Here is a 21,615-nt window from a genome sequence, read left to right as displayed (position 1 = left end):
ATATTGAGACTTCCCACAGAAAAAACTTTTCTCTCCCCATAGACAGGGGGACAGGGTTAGTGTCTTCTGATGACACAGCAATATCTGTCAAAACAGACACAAAACTATTTTCCCTCAAGAATTCAAGCTTTAGGCAATAGCTAAACTGAGAGCTTTGCCCTTCAAGAGACAGTGAAAACCTGCCTGAAATTAAGATTTCTCGTGCATTCTTGTGCTAATTTCACCTGAGGGCCTGTAATGAATTCCATCATTGCCGAGGACCATACCTAAAGGCTTCAGATCTATCTAGTGAAGAGAAGACCTGGAGCAGCCTGCAAACTCAGCACAAATGCATCACAAAGACAGTTAAAGTTCAGCTTACCTCACATGCAAGAGCATGCCTCCCTGTGCAGAAATTAATCAGCCTTTTTTCAGTATCCCTAATTATAATATATAGAGAACAGCCACGCTTACTCAGTTCATACATTAAATATTTACAATATCCTAAGGTTTGCTATTGTTTTAGGCTACTTTCCACTTATTTCTTCCTATTTCTTTCTCCCCAGGTCTTTTTTTTCTCAGTGCTGTAGCAAAGTGAAATTCACAATAGCCATAATTGAGTTAGTATTATTCAACCAATTTTTTATACACCCACATCACCTTCAAATCTTCAGGAGTTCACTGCTGCTTCCCAGCCAACAACAAAGGTTTTGCATCCACTACTGCTTCTGTAATGGGATTGAAATTATTTCCAGCATCCTCCTATCAAAATTCTCATGCCAGGCTTTAATTATACTCCAATCTTCTTGTATATCCACCCCTTTGCAGCAGCCCCTTGCACAATGCTTTGCATTCACCCTTGCACCCTGTGTTCTGCCTCTACTGTTTTGAATACAGAATTTTAAAGACCTTAATTTCCATTTCTTAAATTCAAGCGTAAGGTTTTTCTTCTGAAAAAGTATGTGTTAACTTCTGATGTTTTTAAGTTCCTGAAGCCTACTCATTTGCAACCTGATAAAACAATTCCACAATGTCTGGACATATCTAAAAACTTATAATGAAGGGTAACTGCTTGGCAAACTATTTCAAAATAATTATGCTTTATGAATGCACAAGAACTGAATACAATTTTAATTTTATGAAAGAAAGAAATAACAACAACCAAACTCAATCCAAACCCACAAAAACCTCCAAATATAGAAGGAATAGAAATCACTTTCTTTCATCGAAAAGGGGACACCAGATCACACATATTCACACATGTTCACAGGACAAAGGTCATTATTTCTCCTTCCTGTGTTAATTTTAATTAGAAACATCAATTATTTTGGGAAATAAATATTTTTAAAACTCCCTTTAAAATACATGCAGTTCTATGATTCTTTAATTTTTTGGAAACATTCAACATATAACAGAGTAAATGGCAGGAGACAAATTCATGACTGCATATGGTTCTGGGTACTTGCAACTGAGCTAGAAGAAATATAGGCTAATATTTTTTATTCTTTGACAATAACAGTTGAGCTTGCTTTTATTTTCAAATGAAAATATATTTGAAATTATTTTTCAAAACAAATGTAAGCATTGGACAGAACTGGAAATATGCAAATAGATTCCAAGGCAGCAGTGCATGAACACTGGAAGCTTTTCTTTGTTTCAATGTTCAATAAAAATGCTAAATAGGGCAATTTTTTTACAAAGGGATGGAAACTGAACACGTATATATCTATGTGTGAACATGGATGTGCACTACATTGAATGAAAGCCTGAAAATGTTATTGAGAGCTTTTGCCCTCATCTTTAGACCTGCAGTTTATTAAGATGATATACAATTATTTTGCAGAATTTTAAATAAAGGAATATGAACTGCTTTGGCATAATTACTCATTGCCAGGAACAATAATATTCATCTTAAGTCTATCAGAGTTCCTTACAGTGGCCTCAAAAAAATTAATGGAATAGACTTTACTTGCCATTACTGCCTTAAATTAAAGTCACTGTGTGTCACAGATTACATTTAAAGCCTACTTCTTCAGCTATTTATCTGCCCCATACTCTGTTGACTGTCTGCAAAGCGTATTTTTCTGAGAATAGAGCAAATTATTACCCTTTTGCTGCGAATTTAAAACTTTTCAGTATATAGATGTATATATATTTTATTTTTTTCTCCCTAAGAACACATCCTTTTTGTTTTGGGGTTTGTTTTTTTGTTGCCTAAAAAAAAAAAAACAAACTGAAAAGAAAAAAAAAGAAGAAGGAAAAAAGCCACCTAACAACAACAAAACAAAACATATAAACAAACAGAACCAAACATAAACAAACTCCACACAGAAAAAATTCAAGCAAAACCAACATAACTCTTTTCCCCAGGGATAGGATTTATTCCAGTATATATATTCTCACTTTGTATCCCTCAGATTCAGTGTTATCGTGAAAACTATTCCCTATTGTTGAACCCAAAATGTGGTTTATTTCCCTCAAAAACATCACAGCAGAAAGTCCTACAAGAAGTTCCTACACAAATCTGCAGACCCATCGTCTGTGAAGCCTCATCCTCAGAGACTCCACATTTCCTTTAACCCTGAACAGACCAAAGCCTGTTTTGACTCCATGGTCTTTAAGGGCCCTATTTGATGCTATTCTTTTGAGTCAAACCTTCTACCTACAAACTTCCCTATAACAGGCACAGGTGGGCAATTGCCACCTGGGTTGTTGCCATGTCCCTCCATCTCCCAGCTCTGCCTTGGTGGGATGTTGCCCTCCTCCAATCTCCTGCTTATTCACGACTGCACAAAGTCTGCCTACAATCCCTGAATATTTCAAAGCCTCCAAAACCATGATTTCTCCTGGGTGATATCCCAACACATTCAGCTGAACTGATGCACTTCACAGAAGAGAGCAGTGACAAGCCAGGCATCAAGTATGCCCAACAAACAAACAAGTTTTTTCAGAAAGACTCATGCCAAAAGCCATACATTAACAGAGAAGCATAGACAGATTCAGAGCATGTATTCATCCCGTAGAACATTCAAAATCTGAAGAAACATTCTATTCATACTTTCAGGATATCTTCTAAATATGGGTTTTTCTTCTTCTAAACTTGTCTGAAGAGATTTGCATATGATCAACCTCTCGCTGCTTCAGAAGAACAGAAGAAAGATTACTGAAGAAGCTACACTTTAATGTCTAAAGTCATTTAATTAATTTACAAAATAATCCAGTGAGCACCCACTGAAGATCAAATTGTTTATCTCTCCTGATGCCGTGTATACAATGGAAACAGCTTATGAGCACTCCTTTGAAGAAAAATGTCAATCTTAAAAGGAATTTATGAACATTTAAAGTATATTCATAGTGCTCAAAAAATTTTTACACTAAGTCAGCTATCCAAAGATTATCCACAAAAGAATGTTTTCCAAGTAAGATGTTTCATACACTCCAGACATAAATGTATGTAGATTTCTTTCAATAGAATCCCACTTCACAATCAAAAGCAAGCCTGACTTCTGGCAAAGTAAATGTTGGGTAAGTAATATCTACTGGAATTTTTTTCAAACAAGATTAATCAAATAATTTTTTTTCCAGTTCTTAGTAATACATGACCTTCTTGAGCCACTGAAGGACGTTAATGTAAACTATAAACATCTATTCTATTTTGAAATAAATGAATCTATGTGGGTTGGAGACACGTTTATGTAATTTTATTTCCACTTTGATGTTTTAGAAGGGAATTATTCACAGCAAAAAGACACTTTAAAGTCACATAAAACATTTTTCTGGATATGTGGGTGTGTCCGGAAGACAAAAAAACCAGCGTATTCTTCACAGTCTTCAAAAGAAAATCACTTTGGTAGAAAAGCTACTGGAAACAATTTTGTGCAGCAATAAATTTTAATTTATTATGATTTCTGAATTTTGTCATTCTATGAAATTAGCATAGATTTATCACAGCTTTTTTTTTTTTTTTTTTGTGCAGGAAATCTGAAACCATTGTAGTTTTAGTATTCTGCATCAAAATAACAGTGGATAATAAAGCCTTAACTTTATTAAAAGTAAAATAGATGGGGATATTATTCTACTACAAGACGTGACTCTCCCTTGTCCCCCAGAATCCTCAGCTAATGTTATTGATATAACTCTGTGCCTTCTGTTCCTCTGGATAACTTCACTCCCCATTTCTTTGCTACCTGAATCAAACTTTTTCCTGAGGAAATAAAATGTTGAAATTGGAAAATACAAATGGTTTAAAAAGATATTTTGCATCTTCACAAGTAATATTTCTCTAATTTCACTTCCCAGAAATTGTGCATTGGGCCAAAGACAGACAGCGTGTCTAAAATGTCAATAGTTAAAATCAATAAATTAAGAAAAACAAAAAGCAAAAAAAAACCAAAAAACTCAACCAACCAACCAAAACCCCCAATTTTCTCTTGAAGAGAATTTCAACCAAAGAGCTCCAGTCATCATTTAAACTTGGAGAATATCTAGCATTCAATTAAATTTTCTAATCTATAATATTAATTTACTAATAAGTAAAAAAACCTTAAAGGCTACATTAAAATGTTGGTTTTGGGACAGTGAAAAGCAAAATTTCAAGATGGCTTATTTATATTGTTGTGACATAAAGTTACAAAAGAATTTGAAAATGGCATTTATGAACAGTCTTCCATGAAGGCTTCAACGGAGAGGACACAGGGACTGGCAGTATATTCTGCTTTAGTTATTTGCTAAGAGTTGCCTGTAAAGAGACAAGGAATGTGAAAAATCATGGAAGATTTTCAAGAAGTTTGGAAATGGCCTAACACAAGAGTCAGAACCCATGAAGAAAATAGCTACTGTACCAGGATAGTGAAAAAACCAACATACAGCTCCCCTCATTCCTACAGTGATGATAACTGTAGGATAATGCCACCATTAAATCCCTATTTTCTAGGTGAGTAGTACTTCTTCCACTTTTCCCCCAATTTAACCTCATTAAGATCCTGACTATGGAATAATGATAATATATACAAATTCTTCTCCAACCTTTCATCCAGAGACAGCTCCAAATTAATGCCCATGAATCATCACAGCTTTGTCTACAGCAAGTTACTCCAGACTCTAAAGACATTTCAAATAGTTGTCTTTCTTTTTAATTTAACACCTTTTTCTTACTTTTCTCATGATGAATTTATTGTTGAGTGTCACCCATAACATAAAGAAATGCTTATCTCTGAATTAGTCAAGAAAAAGATAGATGAGCACACGAACACATGCTGTTCAGTGGTATTTGTGTGATAAATGAAATTTCTTTCAAAGTCATGCTTTGAATTAAGGCACAGCTATTCCTGATCAATCTCTAAAATTACCTGAGCGGAGTAATTTGAGAGGTGGGGATCAGTCTCTTCTTCCAGGTAGCAAGTGACAGGAGAGAGGCAAAGGCCTCAAGTTGCACCAGGGGGCATTTAGGTTGGTAATTAGGACAAATTTCTTCACTGAAAGAGTAGTCAAACACTGGAACAGGCTTCCCAATGAAGTGGGATATCAACCATCATTGGAGGGGTTTAAAAGCTCCATAGATGTGACATCTGGGACATGGTTTGCTGGGTAGACTTGGCAGTGTTGGGGGAACAGAGGGGCTTGATGATTTTAAAGGTTTTTTCCAACCTAAACTATTTTGTGATACTATGACAGAAAAGGAAAATACCACTGCCACAACCACCACCAGAGTGCAGTCAGGACACCAGGAGAGGGAGAAGAGCAGAGCCACATCCATTTGCCTGAATGCTCTGACAGGCACTCACTGCTGTCTGCAGGCCAGGCAAATCTGGGGACATGGTCCTGTCATTTTGCCTTGAACACAACATTAGGTTTAATTCATAAAAGCAAATTCATATGTAGGAAAATTTTAAAAGGAGTAATTTTTAAAATACAGTTTCCCATCTCTGTCTTCCTACATCTGCTTGGGTGCTGCCTAAGTGGCTGAGCTCCTGGCAGCAACTCTGCTCTGAACCAGTCCCTTCTCTCTTCTCTGGTGGCTTTGATTGAAAACCATTGGGACTGGAATTACTGTAATCAGCTGTGAACAGAGGCACGTGGTAAGGGATGGCAGAGACTCCAGCAGAAAGGTACAGCTGTCTCCATTTCCAGTCAAGGTAGGCAAACCTCTCCAAAATACCCTCCCTTATCTGCTATAAGGGATAGGAGATTTGATGCAATGCAACAGACCCTGAAGTTTTACTACACCTACCCAGCGTACACCACCTACTCACTGTTCTGTCATGGGCAGTTTGACAGGTGGCTGATGGCAGGTCACTTTGGCAAAAGCTTGCCAGAGCAATTCCACAAGACCAATGTGGACTCAAAATTATAAAACAAAGAAAACCTCAAACCATCAAAATTGTTGCATCACAAATACAGACTAGGGAAAATACTTCAGTGCAATCAGCCCGAAGTGGTCACTTCTTTGTTCACTTCTGCAGCGAAAACTGCAAACCATTTAAAAAGTGAGCAGTAAGAAAAGTTCAAGCAGCATTAAAAAATGCCAATGAAAGTCATTGTTACAACTATTCTGTAAAAACAAGAGAAAGTAGAGAGGAAAGTACAGGCAAGCCTCAGGGAAATACAAAAGTTACTTGTAGAGTGATAGTTGCATACAGTTGTATTATCCGTAGGAATAAAAGATATAGTATCTCTAAAGCTCTTAAGCAGTCATGAAAATAGAATTCATGTTTTAAGTATTCATTGAAAAAACAGATAAACTTATACTATCCCATTGGGCTTAGTTCTATATTAAAAAGGAGAAATATCAGCTTCCATTAGTGCCATAAATAGAAATAATCAACTGTCAAAATACTGAAAATAATAAAATAAAATCAGTTTAATGAAGCTCTGTAAGTAAGGAAACTAAGTTTATGGTAACCTATTGTGAATATGGAGAGAATGCTACTGAGACAATTCAAGCTGTCTAAGCAAAAGAAGTTATCTTGATATAAATCCTTTATTAATTTCCAAAAGTGAGCTGTTTTAATATACTTTGGATTAGTTTGGTAGGTTCAATAGATAGAGAAAATGTCAATTTACCCAAGTGAAATCCTTTCAGGAGATGAATCTATTCAACTAAACTACTATCAAACAGACTTCTGAGCTCACAAGTGGAACTTTTAACAGAAGAGATCAGCCAAAAACAGCTGAGCTCATGGGGGAGATGAGAGAGCCAAGTTTTAGCTATGGACTTTGAATTTAGCTCTCCCAATACAAGGAAGCATCAGAGCAACTGTCTACACTGCTGAGATAATCTACTTTTAGCAAATCAACATTTATTTTTATACAGAATTGAATCTGAACCTATGATTTGAGCTTGCTGCCTACACCTGTGCTCTCAAAGTACACAGGAATGCCTTTTGTCCCCATTCCTATCCAAAAAGAAGAATGAAGCTATCACCGCAGAACATTTTTGTTTGTACAAACTTCTTGATCTTAATTTAAAAAATCCTGAAAAAAAATAGCAAAAGGATTTCTTTCTCTGGGAAAGCAAATGGAAAACTTCTGACATACAAGATATATAGAAAGTTGTCACAAAGAATTGCTCACATTTTAGAAAACACCACTGTATTTACTTTGTATTTCAGTACAAGAAAAAATACCATGGCATATTTGGACCACAGCACACCATAATTCCTCAGTCTGAAGATGAACATCAGCTAAAATATGGTCTCTGAATCTCTGGGCACCAAGATCCATTTCTAAAATGGATTAAGAAATTACTGTAGAGAAAAGGAATGGAGAACGACTATTGTCATGAGTGTTCCTCAGGAAAGCTATTTAGAAAATAGGTTTATATATTCAGCTACAAATACAGCAAATTCCCCATTTCCTACTTTGCTTCTCCTTGTACCAATGATGTTTTTACTCCACGGCACTCAAATGTATTTGAAATTATGATTGCTCACGCACAAGAAGAAACATAAAATCTTGTGGCTTTATTTGTCACAATGGCTGTATTCATTGCTGTCTATCCAGGTCTATTGCCTATTATTTCACTGGGATGAAATCTGCAAGAGGGGAGCTGTTACTGAAATGCCCGTCATTCCAAAATAATAATTCTTTTTATGGAAACAAATTAATTTACATGTATTGATCCATTTAAGTATATGTTAGCAAGTATTATATTGCTATGATAGAGACAATAAGGCATATTTCTCTTAACAGAATTCAAATCTTTCTAAACAAGCCAGCTTTGCTATACCTGTACCTTCAATTTCACACTTCAGCAGATGGTCTATTAGACTCAGCTGTTTCCTCCACTGTTCTTTAGAAGAGTAAACAAAAAGTGCACCCTAGAACTGATGTTTGCAAATGCTTTCTATAAAATAGAGAACATAAGCCTATTCCAATGCTAATAAAATATAAATGTAGAAATATTAAATAAATTTGTATTGGAACAGAAATAAAGCACAGGTACGATAGGCCCAGGGTCCAAATAGCTGGGAAAAAAAAAAAAAAACCAACACAACAAAACCAGCAACAAAACAAACAAAAAACCCCTACACAGAATCCTCACAGGGAAACTTATTATTTTCTAAAAATAAAGTAATAATAAAAATATATATGCAGATGAGACTTTTTGCAGTTTAATACCCTGTAGACATTAAAAACATATGATAGAAAAATAATTAGGATAGCTGTTTTTCCTTCAAACCTTTTTGACCAGGACTCTGATTAGTGCAACTGAGCTTTTTGTAGGTCTTTAAAAACAACTACCTGTATTTACACATCTGGTGTTTAATAAAGTAATTTGTCTGATTATCTTAGGTACAGGTAAGAAGGTAGCACTTTATGTCAGGATGCCCATCTACCTTCCAGAGATAATGAATTCTTAGGAAACACAGTAAAATGGTTCAGGGGTCACTGAGTCATCAGGGTACCTCCTCATATGGGAGAGACCAAAGAAGAAGCAAAATAAGTAGAATAGGATGTCCATAGGTAAAAAATTAATTAAAATGTCCCGCAAAAGAAAGAGGTGAAAAATTAAAATTCTAAATTAGAATCAAAGCCTTCTGCCATGAAAAATCACAGCACAAGGATTTAATCCCCAGATAGGCAAGTGGCAAGTTCTTTCCCCTGAATAGTGAGGAGTCACAAAAGGGGACTGAACACAGCTTCATTTGATATTTCTGGGTTAGACATCACCCAAACAGTAGAGAAAGTATTTTATTTTGAAAAAAAGAAAATATCAAATGGTCTGAGACAGCACAACCAATCAATTTGCTATGCTCATTTTGGAAATTAGTGTGGCTAAACCACAGACTGAAACTGTGGGCTTCTGGCATGCTGGTTTTCAATTTTGCTAATATTTGAGTTGAAAACACATTTGGCAGGAACTTTTTACCAAAGTCCACACATAGCATTTCACAAGGAATCAAAGCAGCTTCTTCTAAACAAATATATTCCTCCTATGCTTTGAAGCATACTGTAATTGCAGAAGCTTATACTCATTTCACTTTAAATTTATCCTTGTTCTTTCACGCTTGGATTGTAAAAGATAACTTTCCTTCTTGGGTTTTGACTAACTCTCAGCATTAACTTTAAAGAAAATTATGTTCCACTCAGATGCCTCCTGTTTTGGAAAGAGGAAGTGGTGGGGAAAGTTGTAAGCAGTAAGCACCCCTTTGATCTGAGCTCTCAGCCTCAACAGGCCTCTGTGTAAACTGGACAGGGATGTTGACTGATGTAGCACTGGGATTATCTTCTAAGTGTTTGCTGAAAAAGCACTTAAAAATCACTTTGAGGTGCTTAAAAATATTTTTAAGTGGTGAAACAGAGCCAAGCTAATGAAGAGAAGCCTTGTAGTTAAGTAAAACTAATTTCTGCTTCTCTTTTCATTCCCAAACTGCACCAAATAAGTAGATCCTTCACTAAATACAGATATTTCACCACTTGCTTATTACCCAGGCTGTGCTCACAAAATTAGTCAGCTTTACTTTATCCTCATTTTAGACACTTTTGTGAGTCATTTTAGTTTAATGAGATTTAGCAAAACCAATGTCAAATTGTAGCAAGGAAATTCACAAACAACATATCACTCACTGGTAATGTACTATGATGTTTAGTTGTTTATTGATAAGAGCACGTGTGAACTGAGGTAGCCATGCCATAAGAGTGGTTCCTGATTCAAGAAGTCTTCGAGCACCTTCTGAAGTAGCAAGTTTGCAAGTAAATTGGACATTTTAAACACATTTCTTATTTATTTGAAATTGAAATACAGATTGAAAGATTAAGAAAACTTCCCAAGACCTTTCTCTGTTATCTTTTGGATTCCTCTATGCCTTAAGTAAATCTAATCTGCATAAATTTATGCTCAAGCTGAATGTCAGGGGATATATAAATTTTCTTTCAGCTGTGGGATGAATGAATAGGATACTTTGACACACACAAAGACAATACTTCTCTCAGTAGCATCCAGAAAGGTCCATGTGTTCTTAATTGACATGCAAAAGACACTGCAGATAATTTTGGTGATACAAGAAATACATATACACATGTATCTGTCCATACTGTCCTGTCTCAAGATTCTCTTCCATACAAACATTCCACAAACATCCTCTACAAAGGTTGCAGCGACCCTTGGAAATTCTAAGAAATACCAAGTGAAAATTATACAAGAAGATTCAACTTTAGAAAGTAGTTTAGGCAGCGAGGCTGTCCATGCTTTTTTAATATCCAAATGAAAAGCAAAGCTGTTGAAAAGTTTGGACAACAAAAAGGCTGTGCAATCAAAAATCTCTCTTCTGTTTTGATATCCAAGAGAAAATCCTATTTTGGCACAGGTTGAATAGTTTTATACTGCTAAGGAAGTATAGGTCAACAAAAGCCCCTCCCCTGCTTGAATTCCCTCAACTGCAATCTGAAGTTCAATCCCTTGTGAAAACTAATGAAAGTGGGCACTCATAAGAGGAAAAAAAGACTTTCAAAAATAGGAAACAATAGCTAGGGAGGGGAAAATGCATAGAGCTTTTGTGAGGGCTACTTTAGAATGTAAAACAAGACCTCATTTGAGGGCAAACATAGCTGCAGTCAAGTAGGTGTGTTCTTGTGTGTGCTCATGTGTGAAATAAGTGGTGAATTTTTGCTCAGAGATACAACCTCCTCTTGATACATCCCTGGTCCTAAATTGTCTCACTTTTTAATTTCATCCCAATATGCACCAGGAACCCTTTGCAATTTCATCTCGCTCTTCCCACAAGCAGTTCCCATTACCATACCTTATAAATTAATTAGGAAATTACTGTCCATTAAACTTATGTCAGACTGTTATGTTACCCCAGAAGTTATGTCAGCATCAGTTTTCACTTCATTAATACTACTACACTTTTTCAAGCCCAAAGACTGTATATTTTGAAATGTCAGCATGCTGGGGTCTTTGAAAATTTGTTGCATTTTCCACATATGGAAAATGTTCAATACTTTACAAGTGATTATCTTTCAAGAGAGAAGACGTTCTTTTTATTTTAATGATATGCCCAGAGGTTTTTGAACCCAGTGTGCTTTAGGAAGTGATTCACAGTGTCCTAGAGGACACCTTTAATTAGCTTTTAATTTCAATCAGTGAATTAGCTGATGAGCATAAAATGGCAAATAACCGTGCTACATCCCATCACCTATGGATCTGTAAAAACTGGATGTTGTTCTACACATTACAGACTACCCTGATTTCTTTAATTTTCAATCATAATTTCCCCTTCAGCTCTGCATTATATTACAACATGACTCTCTTTAGGTATAGCTTGAGAAACCTTCTGAAAAGACCAACCATTAAATAAAATGTTTTCCACAATAATGGCTACTTTAAAGCCTTACATCTGATCCAAATTACATATAGACTTACTCTACAGTAATAAAATGCAGCTGTTTTGCAGTTCTACGCAGTCTGATCTCAAAATAAAGATTAAAATACCATTCTTTTCTAGAATGAACATGGTAGAATAAGGCAAGTGGGAGTGGGATGTTGTTTGACAAATAGAGTGAGTAAAAGAAAGGCACTTTCAGCTTCATTATTTATATTGAAATTAGAATGGTTCAAGGATCCAGGTTACGACTGTCCTCTGCACGAAAGTAATTTTAAGATTTTTAAAAGCTTTCTCTTTTTTCCAATCTTCTGCTAACATCATTTAACAACAACGAAATATCAATTTGATGGTAATATATGTAAATATTTCTTTGCTTATCTCACTTAACTCCCATAAACAATTTTCAGTTATTGCAATAAAAATCAAATTGAAATTTGAAAAAAAATTAAGCAATAAACCAAAACCTGCCAATATAGCTGTAATTTAATAATAATAATTTTAATTATTTATAAAACTGCTATTGAGGATTGACTCTTCCAGGAATGATTGCATAAAGATATTTTTATTTGCTAATATAAAAGGAATCTAAATCTGAAGGAACAGAACACAATTTCCTTGGGTGAATTTTTAGCAGGACCTAGAAGGAAATTAATTCTGCAATTCTTATTATTGTTAATGGGAGTTACTCAGCCAAATCGTCATGCATGAGTCATAATTAATATGCAACCCTTATGGTTTTTCTGCATAATATTGTAAATTAATTTCCACAAACAAATTCCCAGCAGTCATTTAGTACAGTAGATGTGATTCTGATTCTCGAAGGTCCCTTCATTCACTCCAGTGTAAGCCTGAACGTGTGACCACATTAAAAGGAGCTAAGACCTGCCTGAACTTCTTAATTAAATACTCACCCTGATGTAACTCAACTAGCTTAAACAAACTAGCCCAAATTTACACCAGTAAGAACGAAACCAGAATCAGACCCCCACTTCTACAAACCAATTCCTTCTTTAACTCATCCACTGTGAAATTTCCACATCAGTAACTTTCAGATGGGATCTACAAACACTTCACCTTGACCCACCAGCAACCTTTCCAGCATGGAATTCAGTTCTGCTGGATAGTATTTATTCTGGTCAGATCCTTTCGATGTTTCTCTGAAATTTGAGGCTGGTACACATTACTTCAGCAAGAATATACTTTTATATATGAAGAATTGAAGAAAATTATTTTCTTTTGTTCCTCTCTTTAACTTCACTTGCAAGAAAACAGCAATCCAATACAATTCAGCACTGCTTCCATCATTCACTTTTGCATCAGGCTTCTTTATTGTCTTAGCATCTGTTTTTCAGGGAACTGCTGAGTTCAGCACAGTGAATACCTTTGTACAGATGTAAATTTTTAGCTTACTTGCGTGCATCACATAACACACAACTGGGAAAAAAGCTACCTCTAATTACATAAAATGGGAGGTCATAGCTACTTGCAACAGTATGTGGGGAATTTATTTAACCCCATTTTATGGCAGACATTTCCATTTTGATACTTTCTCCTCTGAATGGTGACAGAGATGATGAATCATACTGGATGAGCCTTCTCACTGTGTTGCATAAACACATCTTGCTCTGCTCCTGAGGACTCCAGACCAGAGAATATAGGGCTTTATCACACCTGCTGATGACTTCTCTGTGTTGAAGTGGCTTTGTGCCAAATGCCTCCCTAATTAGCACACACAGAACATAGACTGGTTTGGATTGAAGGAGATCATCCAGTTGTAATCCCCCTGCCATGGTCAGGGACACTTTCCACTAGACCAGCCTGCTGAACTCCATCCAACCTTTCCTTGAACCCTTCCAAGGATTGGGCATCCACAACTTCTATGGAAAACCTGTTCCAGTGTCTCACCACCCTCTCAGGAAAGATTTTTTCCCTAATATTTAATCGAAACCTACTATTTTTAAGTTTGAAGCCCAATCTTTCTTGTCCTGTCACTACTTGCTCTTGTCTATAGTTTCTCTCCATCTTTCTTGTGGGCTCCATTTAGGTGCTGGAAGGCCACAGTTGGGTCATGTCTGCATCTTCTCCAGGCTAAATGATCCAATTGTCTCAGATTTCCCGCATAGAAGAGGTGTTCCACCCCTCTGATCATCTTGGTGGTATTATCTGGACTCCAACAGTCCATGTCCTTCCTGCACTGGGGACTCCAAAATGTGTGGAAAAGTACTTTCAGCATAAGTCACAAATCTAGCCAAACCAGTTCAAGATCTTTAGGATATGGTACCATACTATAGTTCCCCACCAAATTAATTTTGTTTGTTTTGAGCTTAGTTTCAGGCAGAGGCAAATCAACAACTTGAGCTTTGACCTCGTTTTTGCCTTACTGTCTTAAAAGTCTGCAGGCTGCAATTCCACCTGGCAAGATCCTGATCCTCCTAAGCTCATTCACTGCTCAGTTCCTGTGCCATCACACCTGGTTTGCACAGACCAGTGGGTGCTGTCCATATGCCAGTCTGGTGCTTCTGCCAGAGGCTTCTACTCCTCCTCACTGCTACTAAAAAGACATCCAGTAATTGCTAGCTTAGACTTAGATATTTAGGTAATGAATCCCACCATCCTGGGAGGCCTGCTACTCAGCCAGAGGTGATAAAAAATCTTAGTTTAAAGCGCTTGAGAGGATTTTTTTTATTCTCATATTATCATTACAAGAGAATGCTTTTTTGTTCTAATATTATCAATTTGTACTATAGAAAGTAAGTTTATAAAGTGTTTGGATGATGTTAGTCTGGGGAAAACTTGAAATGAGCTCAGAGCTTATCAGCTTATGGCTCTGGTTAAAGAGTGGCTCTTGGGAGAACTGTAATTATGCATGCACAGTGCTGCAGTTGTGTTAATAATAAATCTTGCCTCACTCGAGGGTCACCATGGAACCACCTCCCTGTATCTGCATCCACAGCCCTGGTAATTTTCAACCCAGATGAGCTATCCATGGATCATGAGAGCTGTCTGCATTTTTATGCCAGGACAATCCCTATATCCAGCTTACAGATCTCTTACTCATTGTCTCTGATACATCTGTGTCATGCATTCCCTGTAAGATTTTGCCACCCAATATCTACCCTATTTGTGATTTCTAGGAAAAAGAAGGAATGAGAAAGATACCAGATCAAAGTCTGTAAAAATATAGAAGCAATAAATTTCTGTAATTGTCCTGGAAAATATAAAGTGTGCAATTACTGGCAGAGACAGGATAATATTGGTACCTGAAACTACACAGAGTGTTCGGTAAAACCTTAACTCTAAAGAAGTCTGGATTTCAGTCTTTTGGACTGTGAAAGTATAACTGCTTATCTCTGGAGCTGCTCTTGTAAGTAAAAACCACTAAACATTTTTTAGCAAAAAGTATTTTCACTTGAAATAGTACGACAATTTTTGTTTTGCTGTCTTGCACATTACTGAAAAAATAACCACAGAATCCCTCAAATCCCATATGCCATACTGTGCTGGTTTGGCACTGCCTGGCTTTTGGTAGCAGGGCAGTCACAGAGGTGACTTCTGCGAGAAGCTGCTGGAAGCTTCCACCACGTCCAGCAGAGCCAATCCCTGATGGCTCTGAAGATGGACATGCTCCTGGCCAAGCCAGGGCCAATTAGAGAGGTAATGCCTCTGTGATGACATATTTAAGAAGAAAATCAAAACAAAGTTACAGATTTTTTTCTAGTTAGAGAAGAGTAGGAAGTGAGACTATGTAAGGGAAACATGGAAACACCAAGCTCAGTGGAGAAGGAAGGGCAGGAGCTGCTCCAGGCACCAGAGATGAGATTCCCCTGCAGGCCATGGTGAGAACATGGTGAAGCAGCTGTGTCTGTGCAGGCCACGGGGATCCACAGGGAATGCAGAGATCCACCCACAGCCCATATAGGAGATGCCCACGCTGGAGCGAGTGGATGCCTGGAGGAGGCTGTGATCCTGTGGGAGGCCTGGTGGAGAGAGGGGGCCCTGCTCCCAGGCTGGAGCAGCCTGTCCTTGGAGGGCTGCACGCCGTGGAAGAGTGACCCACGCTGCTGCAGTTTTGGGACAACTGTGTGCCTGCGGGAGGGACTCAGATTGCAGCAGTTTCAGGAGGTGTGGTGCTCGTGAGATTGGAACCGCTTGGGAGAAGTTCACAGGGAACTGTCTCCTGTGGGAAGGGACCCCACAGTCTCACAGGGGAAAGACTTCACGCCCTGAGCAGTGGAAAATTGTCACTGCCATATTTTCTGGAAAAATCCCTTCGCCAGGATTTCTTTTCCTGGTAAGCTGAGAAGCCTCAGAGAAAAATTAAAACAATAAGTATCTGATTGCTTCTCCTGTGTTTTGCTGCTTTTGAATGTGGTTGGAGATTGTTTACCAACATGTGAATTGTTTTTACTTAATGACCAATCATGGCTAGCTGTGTCAAGGTTCTAGAGAGTTATGGGTTTTTCATTAGCATCTTGTTAAGCCTTCTGTAAGTGTCCTTTCTCTATTCTTTAATATAGTTTTAGTATAACATTCTTTTCTATAATATAATATAATATAATATAATATAATATAATATAATATAATAACTAAATAAAATAATAAATTAGCCTTCTAAGAACATGGAGTGAGATTCATAATTTCCTTCCTGCCACAGGGGACTCTGAAAATACCCCAGAAAATCATCTTGGTGACAAACTGAGCAAACTCTCACCCCACTCTGTCCCTGCATGGTCAGTGGGAAGGAGGGAGGAGTTGGGGGAAGAAAAGGTGTTTCTAAGGGCTTATTTTACTTCTCAATATCCTCCTCTGATTTTGTAAGTAATAAATTCACTTTGTACCCCTAAGTTGAGCCTAACTTGCCCCAGTGTTTGTTTGGAGTGTTTTCTCCCAGTCCTTAACTCATGAACCTTTGTTAATTCTTTTCTCTCCTTTGCCCAGATGTGGCAGGAGAGGGTGAGCGACAGACTTTCATGGGTGTCTGGTGCTTGGCCAGTGTCAAACACATACAAACACTGAAGAATATTAATTTTAAAAGGAAAGAAGATATATCTAAATTCACAAATAAAATGTCTTATGGAAGAAAAAGTCCAAAACCTTGTTAAACCTATGTAAAAAACTTAGATCTCAAATTACTCAAAGATTCAGTGAACTGATCAATTCTCAGAAGCTCATTCCCTAAAAAATTAAAATAGAGTATTTTTTTAAACATTTTTTAGGTTCCTAAATATCTGTAAGATATTTAGATACCAAATAAAAATGGCAAGATATTTTTTAAAAGTTGGAAGAAAGTTATAAGTGAGAGCCAATTGTTATAAATTGGCAAGAAGTGATTAAAAAGCAGCAAGATTCCACTTCCAGTGTGTCCTCTAAATACAAGTCAGGGTACAGGATACCTGAATTTCAGCTACAGCATTATGCACAACACATGGATGCAACAGCAGGTCCCAATACAAAACTTCAATCATCTTTTAAAATTACAGAGTACATGTCACATGTTCAAAAAAAAAACCAACTTTTTTTAAAATTAGAAGAAAAATATTAAATGATGTTGGCATTATCAAATGAAAGATATGCCCAAATGAAACTCATTTGTTTCATCTCTTCTATAATATAATTTGTATAACATCAATATATACAACCAATTATTTGGTTTAGTTGAATAATGGAATAGCATCTATCATAACTAAACTACAAAAGCAACCCTCATCCTGCCAACTGTGTGCACAGACATCCTTCCCCTACTTAATAAGTCAAGAAAAATCTGCAAATATACCCTCACATAAAACCATGATTGCTCTCAAACGGTTGATACTGGGAAACATAATTGATATCCTCAATTGATTCAGGTATATTCCATGGGAATATCATGTCCCTTTTCTACATTCATATATTTTTGATTGTTTATGAAGAGGGGATAGTAAAAATTTCTCCATTTCAGAGGTAATTGAATGCTTTAGTTTCACTTGCTTTTTAATCTGTTTTCTGTGGCAGTGTGTCTGGGAAAAACCCCCAGCCCCAAAATCCTCCATGTCAAAGAAAAACCCTGAGGCTGAAAGCCTCTGCTGTCAGGAGCAGTCCTATGGAAAAGCAAAGTGGATTTTTGCTGGTGCAAGGATATGTCTTAGGGCCTTACTATGAACCCTGGATGCACATCTATGGCTGTACAAATACTTTTAAGGATTAAGCTGTAACTTCAAACTTGCCTAATCAACAGCAATTCAAGCAGAAATATAATGGAAAAATCATTAAAACAGTAATTTTGCTGACACGGACTTCTATTAAAAGCATCTTAAATTGGAATGGCTGCACACAGAAAATGCTTTTCCCCCAAAAACAACTGTAAGTGATTAGTCTATAAAAAGATTAATTTCTCCTAGAATAGAAAATCAAACCAAGAACAGTTTTGTTCAGGCATCTGCTCGCAATGGAAAACATATTTTAGCTCTGGCCAAATGCTGAAATAATATTTTTATTCTGGAAGTATTTTGCTATTTTATGTTCCCCTCATTTTAGTTTTGTGGATTTCATGCTGTAGCCACAACAGTGTTATTAACACTACTAACTTTTTTGTGTTACTTAATAAGGAAACCTATGGTTTCAAATTAAACATCACCACCAGAATTAGTATTTGCATAGTCATTGTGGAGAAGTGATTAGACTAATCAAAACTCCTTGATTAAAGAATGTTTCCCAAGTGTCTGTCCCTGATAATTACTATGCAACCACTACAGTCTAGGAGATAAAACTGAAGGCCTTTGTGCACATGCTGTAATGTTTTTTAATACAGAAATTATATTTTTAAAAATTTTTTCTATTTTATATATATATTTATATGTAGCTGATGCAATTCCAGATGTAGCAGCTGATACTTTTTTGTAGATAGAAAATCTTGCAAAATTTACTGTGGAATCACAAATGTCAACAAAACCACAAAAATTTTTAGTTTGGTTTTCTTAAGACAAAAGCAGAAGACAATGTGACTGTACATCTTTGGGAGCAGAGCCTGCATTTCAGCGCCCACTCTGAAGATTTTGAACATACTTTACAATAGATAAAACACATAAAGAGCCTTTAGAATCATTCCCCGGATTCTTCTTCTCCTTTGAAAATGTGAAACATGGATAAAAAAAATTGAAGGTGAGTTACCTCATAACTGTGTGTTGAAAGCAGTGGGAAATGATCTGAGGCAAAAATGGTCTTCACATGCTTCAGCTACATTTTTGAAGCAGAATAATACCCACTGCAGGGAAGGTGTGCTCACTTATGATGGGTGCACACAGGTGTCAGATTGGGTTTCTCCAAGCATAAGGTAGCAGATTTATTTTGGGTCAGAATTTATGGCTTTCAATATGGTTTAAATGTAAAGTAGGCACTGTGCTATTCAGCCATGAACACGACACAAGAACATCCACAAATGGCAAGGTCAGACACAAAATGTTAAGTAACTTTGCAATTTTACCAGCAAAATCTGTGCTCAAGAACTGAGACTTTCATTCCTTTACTTAGAAAATGAAGCACCCAATGTACTCAACTTGCCCAAGGTCAGAGCACAGACTCCCAGGTCAAGGGAGGTTTTTACCACTGTGATCTCTTATCTCACCAGACCAGAGTTTAAGAGCATCCTTAACACAGAATGTAATTGCTGTATATTTTATTTAAACTGCTATATAGGATAGTAACAGTCCCTTTTTACAGCCTATAGAAAATATATGCACTACAATCTCCTTTTTTTTTCTCCACTCCCAGTGTTTGAATTATTCATGTGAGTAGTAATTGGAAGGATGATTAAATTAAACCACGTGGAAGAAGCTGTATATAAATTTCGCTATGTTTTTACAGTCATATTTAATATCAAAGCAAAATACACATAAATCATAAACCAAGCTCATGTCTGTGAAGAAAAACAAACAAACAAATAAATAAATAAATGAAAATTTCGATTCCTAATTCATCCTTGTGTAAAAGTCTGCTTCACAAACAACATATGTTTGGTATTGTTGTTTCTTTAAACAAGTTAAATTGTCTAAACAGATCTGTTGAGACTGCAGCTAAGAATAGGCCTCCTTACTTCCATTTCTTTTCAAATTTTTTAGTCTCAATACTTAGTTTCATGTTTAAAATGTTCTTGCTTGTGGTCCACTGATAGTGAAAAATTAAATTCTATTAGCATGAAATTTAATTTCATGCATTACTTAGTAAATATTAAAAACAATATCTACTATCTACTTTCTTCAAAAGGATTGCATCTTGTTATCACAGAAGTTACAGGACATTATAATGACTTAAAAATTTAATATAAAAGTATCAAATTTAGAATTTATCCCAGAATTAGTGATAGGGTCCTTCACTTTTACAATGCCTGGAACAGGGAACCTTGATCCATGTAGTTTAAGTAAATAAAACCAAGAAAGCACAGGATCCAGGATCTCTTAAATCCTGTATTACAGATGGTGCCTCTTTGGTACCACAGAGCTACTCGAGACACAAACAGAGCTATATTTAGTTCTTCCTCCTGCAAATCCCCAGTCTAAAAACCACAGCTGCTTCATGAGTCATCAATTGCAGACAATAAATAAAGAGAATGTCAGGATATTTTAATTGATAACTTGCAAATCTGCTTATATTATAGCTCTTTCCTACAAAAAAAAACCCACTCAATTATTCTATGACAATCCTAATCCCAAACCTGTGATTAAGTCATCATAAACCACACAGTCTGCGCTTTGAAACACTTTATTCTGAGTTTCTTTCCCTTTGTGTTTTGTTTTTTTTTTTTTTTTTTTTTATCGTTTTAATTGAAAACTTAACCCCAAAATAATTGAGTATAAGGCTGCCATTATTTTTATCAGGGTCATAACTCCAGAAACTGAACCACTCTTTTTACTGCATAATTATCAATCTTGAACAAGGAAACATACTTCCTGTTCTTGTGAAATGCTGAAAAATAATACTGTCAAATCCCATCAGAATTAATATTAAGTGAAGTCAAAAGAAGCTATGTCAATATTTGCATACAAGGAATGCTCTGCCATTCACAAGAGTTCTCACACAGTGAAGAGCAAAAATGATGAAAAACCCCCAAACCTTAAAATAAATAGAACATTAGAACAAAAGACTGCAAAGGAAATTTCACTAAAGGAATACAGAAAACTTAGTCGAATCACATTCAGAAGCCTGAGATTCAATCAGTGCTCTAAATATTCAGGGTAGTTGATACACTGTGTGCATGGCAGTAGGTATTTTTTTTTATTTATTTTGTTTGTTTGTTTTTTGGTTTTTTGTCTTTTTTTTATTTTTTATTTTTTTATTAAATGTAGATTTAGAAAACAATATTTATACAGGAAGAAACACATTTTTAGGTGTACCTGAAAACATAATCTTCTACTGATGCAACATTTCTGTAATCCCAGCTATTTAAGTAATCCAATTTGCTCTTTCCATGTAGGTCTAGGCTAGTCAAACAACAAGTTTTCTTTCCCAAGCAATTATTAATTTCATAAGTTCTTCGGTGGTGAAATGTTTTAGAATCAGATATTCAGTAATTCAGATTTGCAAACAGAATCCTGTACAACAAGATGAAAGTGTAAGACATGCCCACAATGAATACAAAAATGTTTAAACCATAATCACTGACAGTGGTTGTAGTTCCTTGATTCATCTCTTTCTATCTCCTCAACATATTTTTATATTTTATAGTACTACATGAAAGAAATGTTCCACTTCCCATTAAAGCAAGCAAACAAAAAGATTTAACAGCTATTTGAGCTGATCTGATCAACTAACTGGTGTCTGGTAATGCACCTTCATC

This window comes from Ammospiza nelsoni, chromosome 2 (genome assembly GCF_027579445.1).
Source record: "Ammospiza nelsoni isolate bAmmNel1 chromosome 2, bAmmNel1.pri, whole genome shotgun sequence".
In the NCBI taxonomy this organism is placed as follows: Eukaryota; Metazoa; Chordata; class Aves; order Passeriformes; family Passerellidae; genus Ammospiza; species Ammospiza nelsoni.
This window is presented reverse-complemented; position numbering follows the sequence as displayed.